Source organism: Poecilia formosa, unplaced genomic scaffold, assembly GCF_000485575.1.
Source record: "Poecilia formosa unplaced genomic scaffold, Poecilia_formosa-5.1.2 Scaffold572, whole genome shotgun sequence".
NCBI lineage: Eukaryota > Metazoa > Chordata > Actinopteri > Cyprinodontiformes > Poeciliidae > Poecilia > Poecilia formosa.
This window is the reverse complement of record NW_006800511.1, coordinates 33668-39714: the sequence shown is the minus strand read 5'-3', so window position 1 is coordinate 39714 and position 6047 is coordinate 33668. Positions and strand designations below refer to the sequence as shown.

The following is a 6047-nucleotide window of genomic DNA, read 5'->3' as shown; positions in this document are numbered from 1 at the left end:
TCGTCCAGGTGAGCTGCCGCCGTGAGGCCGGGTCACCTGCCCCTGCTGGCCTCTGATTGGCTCATCAGCTCTCCTGAGGCTGCAGCATCAGTACCTGGAGGAGAGGAGCGTGACTGCTTCAACAACTCCCCGATCAGAGAGAGCCAGGTCACGTGGACGACCTCTGACCTCCACTGTCAGCAGACATCATCAGTAAACCGTCTGAACATGGAAAGACAAACGTCAGGAAAATAACCACAAGCTTTTATGATCATATGTTATTTTTTCCTGAAGGGAAAAATTAAAAGAAAATACAATGTATAAAATTGGATCAGTTTGTTAATATTTGCGACTATTAAAATATATTTCATTCCTACAACAAACCACCAGCGAAGGAAAATGAAAATGATTTTTAAGACTTTTGTTTTTCTTGCTTTGGTTCTGAAGGCCAGTTAATTCTGGATTTTCTTCTTCTCATCCAACAAACAGAAAAAGTGATTTTCTGAATGTTTCTTTCCTTTTGCTTAAACAATGTTTTTTCTTCTCCTGCATGAAAAGAAAAGAAAAATACTTGGCACATTTTTTCCCCAGTTGCCCTTCAGGGACTGAGCCAACAAAAGAGAAAAATGCAAAGAAAACTTTTTTTTACTCTTTGCTGAAAAAATATAGTTTTATAAAGTCAGAAAACTGTTGATGAAATTTTGCATGTTATGATTTTTTTAACTCTTTCTGGTGAAAAAACCCTTAAATATTTAAATGTCTGCAGGATCTGCTGATCCTGTAGCAGCACGGAGGTGGAGGGATGGTGATGTGGGCTTGTGCTGGAACAACCAGACTTATTTAATTTATTTACTAATAAAGCTTTGTTTGCCAGACTTTTTAAAATAACCTTTTATCTGATATTAAACATGTCAGATAAAATTAAATCCACATTTCTGTTTTTAAAAGTTGATTTTTTATTAGTTTCATGTAATATTGTATTTTTGAATGTTATGTTTTTATTAATTAGCAGAAAATCATCATAATTAACAAAACATAAATACTACATAATGTGTTTCATGTAGTGATATTTATTCTGAAATAAATAGTTTTGTTTTATTAATATTCTAATGTTTTTATTTTTCTGATGTACATTTTACTTCACAGTCTTTTATTGTTTATTGAACATCTCTGGGGATCAATAAATGATATTTCTCTTCTGATTGTGTTTGGTTTTGGTTCTGATTATTGGGCAGTTCTGCATCTGATCTGATTCTTTTGTTACTTCCTGTTTTCAGGTCTCACTTCCTGTCAGCAGCAGAGCCACGCCCTCGCCTCCTCCACCTCTCAGCTCTGCAGCTCCTCTTCCTGCCCAGACATTTGATTTCTGTCTTCAGGTTTCGTTTCTCCATCTTGGACTCTGCGTCTCATCAGCCCACATGAAGGTGAATCCAGAGGTTGGTAAAGTGCAGATTTACTCTGTTGCCATGGTGAAATGGTTGTGTTTTAACTCTAAACGAGAGTCGTTTGTTTCCAAGCGGAGAGGCAACGGCTTCAGGCTGGAAATCCTTGGAGTGAAAGTTGTGATTGTGGAATCTGCAGAGAGAGGAATGCGTTTCTGTTTGTGTGAAAAACCTTGAAACGTTTAACCTTCATACCGACTCAGAGCAAAAAACTGTTTTAAATGACGCCACAAATATGAATCTGCACAGAAACCAGAATAAAACTAAATTTATTCTGTTTTATAACAGAATAAAACATAAAACATCTTGTTTTATGGGAGGAAAATGTACTGATGAATTTATATCCACATTTATTAACAATGTATTTATGGTTTTACTGTCAATCAGATTAGTAAACCTGAACACTGTGCCTTCCATTGGTGTAAATTTAGCTATGATGCTAATTTGATCTAACAGGCTCCTGAGGAACGAAACCGACTGTTGGATCTTAGCATTAAAGTTATTTTATTTAATTAAAATCTGCTTTCAGACCTGCAGCTCTGGGTGTTTCAGAACAATTCATCCTGAATGGACCAAACAAAGAGATTAAAATTGTCTCATCATCATCATCATTATCAGTCAGCAGGTCAGCGTTTGGATAAAAAGCTCCCTGATCGTCTGTCGAGCGTCTTGCCGATGCGGCCGGTTTCCTCTGACTCAGACGATCTGTCCTGACCTTCAGACTGTTTTACTGCCTTGTTGACCTTTTTATGCAGTTATTATTTCTGACATTTGTCTGGCTGCAGAGAATCGATGCCAGAGCCACGAGGTGAGGCGAGTTTGTGCAGGTTAACATGATGGCGGCTCGTCACACTGGGAAGATCTCTGTCATTTCCTCTCCATCTGTAAACCAGCGAAGAAGAGAAGGAAACTCATGATGGAGAAACTCCTCTTGCTCTAATATCATCTTTAAAGAGCTAAACATGATGGCTGCAGGTTAGCTGTTACCTGTTAGTAAGAAGCAGCAAACCTGCAGTTTTACTCACAAACAAAACAGAAAATCAATTAATCGTGTTTCCAAACTGTATTGGAACAAATCAATCAAGTTACCCAAACTGTAGTTTCTCCAGATGTTGACGTTACGTATGGTTGGAAGAAACAGGAAGTGGAGACAATCCTCCCCTCCTGGAGGTTTGGACTCAGAAACGTTTCTGACTTTGGTTCCTCTGGTAAGGCAGAGAAGTGCCGGTGAATCGCTACGTCACGACTTATAAACGTGTTTCCGTCTCTTCTGCATGTCCATTCAGCAGGCGCTAACAGCATTAGCATGGTTAACCAAAGTTGCCCTTTCCATCAGCAGTTTCTAATGTCATACTTTTGGTATAAACTAAATGTTCAGTTTTAAGCATGTAGTTGGGAACTAAATATTTATTTTACAAACTAAATGTTTAGCTTGTAACCTGAATATAAACAGTTAGTTTAGAGCATTTTATAAGAAGACTCTGATCCTGAATTTCTTCTGGCAGTTGAAGTTTTCAGTAATAAATGGATAAATAAAAGGATGAAATGTGGCTCAGAAAGAAAACCCGTTTTATTCTCTGTCGGCTGAATAAACCAGAACATTGCTGTCAGTGTTTTACTCCCTGCAGTGTTTCAGTTCATTTCGGTTCAGGTTGTGATCTAAACTCTGTTTGCAGATGCGGCGGGTTCGCGGTTCCATTCAGCCCAAACAGAACCGGATGGAGCTGCAGGGCAGCTTTTAATGAAACGCTCCCATCTCCAGTCCCACCGGACAGTTTAGAAGAAAGTTGGTTAAAGCGGCGCTGATATTGACTCGCTCAGTGAGAGCTTAAAGCAGCGCGGCGGTGACACTTTTATTAACATGATGAATGCTTTCTGGATGGGACATCTTGTCCTGCCGCCAACAGAAAGCTCTGATTTATGATCACTTCTCAGGCCGCTGTCAGAAAACAATAGCAGCGGGAATTATCGGGACTGGAGGATCTCAGCAGGACAAATTAATGATCCTGTCACACAGCTGGACTCCTGCGCCGCTCTAATCACTCCATGACCGAGATGTAATTCAGAGTAATCACTGCTTTTATCTGTGAGGAGCAGCTTCATCACGCTGGAGGGAGGAAGAGGAGCTGAGGAGATGAGGAAGAGAGGAGGAGCAGATGAGGAGGTCTCGGCCCGCCTGAGACCTCCTCATCTGCTCAATTCATCTGCTTCAGCATCAGAACTTCACTGAAACCTTCTGGACCGAGAGGACCGGCCAGCACCGAACCGTTGCTATGCGTGTCTGACCCCGTTGCTAGGCGTGTCTGACCCCGTTGCTAGGCGTGTCTGACATAAATCTTCAGGTTCAGTCTGAGCTCTGATTGGTTGATAAACAAAATAAAACACAAAAATCCAAATCCTCCCTCATTGATCAGCTGATCATCATTTTCATGGTCATTTCAACATCCTGGTATTGATAATTTGATATTGATCAGTTAAATTAACTTTGACTTTAATCTCAGTTTCCTCTCCCTAATATTCCATCATAAAATTGACCTGAATTCAAAGTTCAAATAAACAGAAGCTGTAAACCCGCTTATCAAACAAGATGGCCGCCGTGGGTGCTGACATCACCCAAGAGCATTGGTGGAAAAAAATCCAGATTTTCCCAAATTAAACTCCAAAACTGATTAATTGGTTTGGTTTTGGATGATGAACCGTTGGGGAAACATCTGGATGTTTGACTCGTCGGTCGTCCTCCGTGCCGGTCCCTCGGGATGAAGACCCGTCCTCCTCGGATCCTCCAGCTGCAGGGTTGCCATGGTGATGGAGGATCACGTGACTGACTGGTTTCAGGTCAGGTTTGTGACGAGTCTGAGGAAACGGAGAAGCATTAGTGTTAATAATTTGTGGATCTGTGTTGTGTAACTCTGTTAACTTTTCATGAATAAAGATAATTTTCCCTGCAGAGGGTTTAATGCTGGGAGAATCTGGTGGTCCAGATTTGGAAGATGATTATTTTTGTCCTTTGATTCTTCCAGGTGTTTGGACCTGTTCTAGCCAGATTACAGCTGGAATCTGTCAGCTGCTCATGAGGAAACTCCTTCAGACGGATCATCAACGAGTGAGACCCAAAAACCAAAATCAACCTGATATCAGATGAATATGAACCTGGAATCTGACCTGCTTGTTTTTACTGCTGGAGTTTTACTGGTAGAAATCAACAGGTTTAGTCCTGGCTGTGACTGGTTGAAACACAAAACAAAATGAGACAAAACCCCAAATCTGACCCCAGTAACCAATTAATAGAAATGAATGGGTCATTTAATCTGGACTACAGATTAATTACTACACAGCGTCATGCTGCAGAGCCTGCTGCTGGCAGAGCTCTCACCAGTTTACAGAGGAAACTGGTTTTTCCTCCGTTTTCCCTTCTTACTCCTAACTTTTTCTCTAAGATGATTTATGAATTACTTTTTTTCTTACAAAATAAAATTCTGAGAGAAATCTTTGAGAAATTGTAAGAATTTCCCTAAAGTGACGTCACAGGAGCCATTTTTACCCAGATCCCGTTTGACCCTTAACTTGGCGTTTTGATGTGAACAACAAGTCCTGACGTTTCACAGGAAGCTAATGAAGTGAAGTTTAATTGCATGAGAAGATTCGCGTTAACCTGGAGCCGCAGACGGAGGACGAGGAGCTGCAGCTCTGGGAATAAGGAGCGCTGCAGCGATCAGAAATGTCAAGGTCAGCGCGGTAATTACAGCGTGAGTCACATCATCTGTTGTCCCTCGGCAATCAGGTCCACAAATCAGAGGCAGCGTCTGACTCAGTCTCAGATTAACGGCTTCAAAGGAACATGAAGGAGAAAACAGTTTAACATCTGAACTTTTCAGCAGAATCCGTTATCACCGACCGAACCGCATGAAACCTGCAAACTCTCAGTTTTCCTCTCCTCCCCACAGAACCAGGAGATCAGAAATGAACTTGGATTTGGGTTTTTATTTCCGTTTCATCTGAAGCTTCTCTCTGCAGGTGAAGCATCAACATCCTCAGCTGAAAACAATCCAATCAGGCTGGAAGATTTCTGTGTTTCATCTTTAACTGTCAGTTCAGCTGAACAAAATGAGAGCAAAGAAATTTTCTAAAGAGCAAAAACAAATATCGAGACAAGCTTACGAATTTAGCAGATGAAAACAAGCTGAAACCAGACTGAGATACAAAAATATTACACAGAAAACAGAATGTAAAAATGAGACGGAAACTAGACATGCTAACTGAGAGTCGTAATTAGAGTGAATTTTAAATTAATGGAGATCATTAAAACAGACAAAATGACTAAATTAAAAACAGAAACTTCATCAAAACACGAAGTTCCTAATTAATCACTGATCTGACACCAAAACTCCAGCTGAGCAATCCACAGGAAAATAACACACTTCCTGTAGTTAATCACAAATCTGTTTTCAGATTCAGCACAGATAAAAAAATAATGAAGTGATTCTGGAATATGCATTTCTAAAACTATAACCATCATAATTCTGCAGGTTAAGAGATCATCAGTGATGGACATCGTGCCCCACTGCTGCATCCGTGACGCACCAAGCTGCATTATCACAGATCCTTCCTGCCAGCTGCTCCAAGCAC

At 40.6% G+C, this 6047-nt stretch overlaps 1 long non-coding RNA gene across 1 annotated transcript; it reads right to left on the bottom strand.

The window, feature by feature from the left end:
* Positions 1-2972: 2972 nt before the first annotated feature.
* LOC103129715 (uncharacterized) lies at positions 2973-5557 on the bottom strand. The gene is made up of 2 exons (XR_475106.2): positions 5074-5557; positions 2973-4274 (listed from the first exon to the last, which is right to left on the bottom strand). It is a non-coding gene; the product is annotated as an uncharacterized LOC103129715 (long non-coding RNA).
* Between the last annotated feature and the right edge of the window lie 490 nt (positions 5558-6047).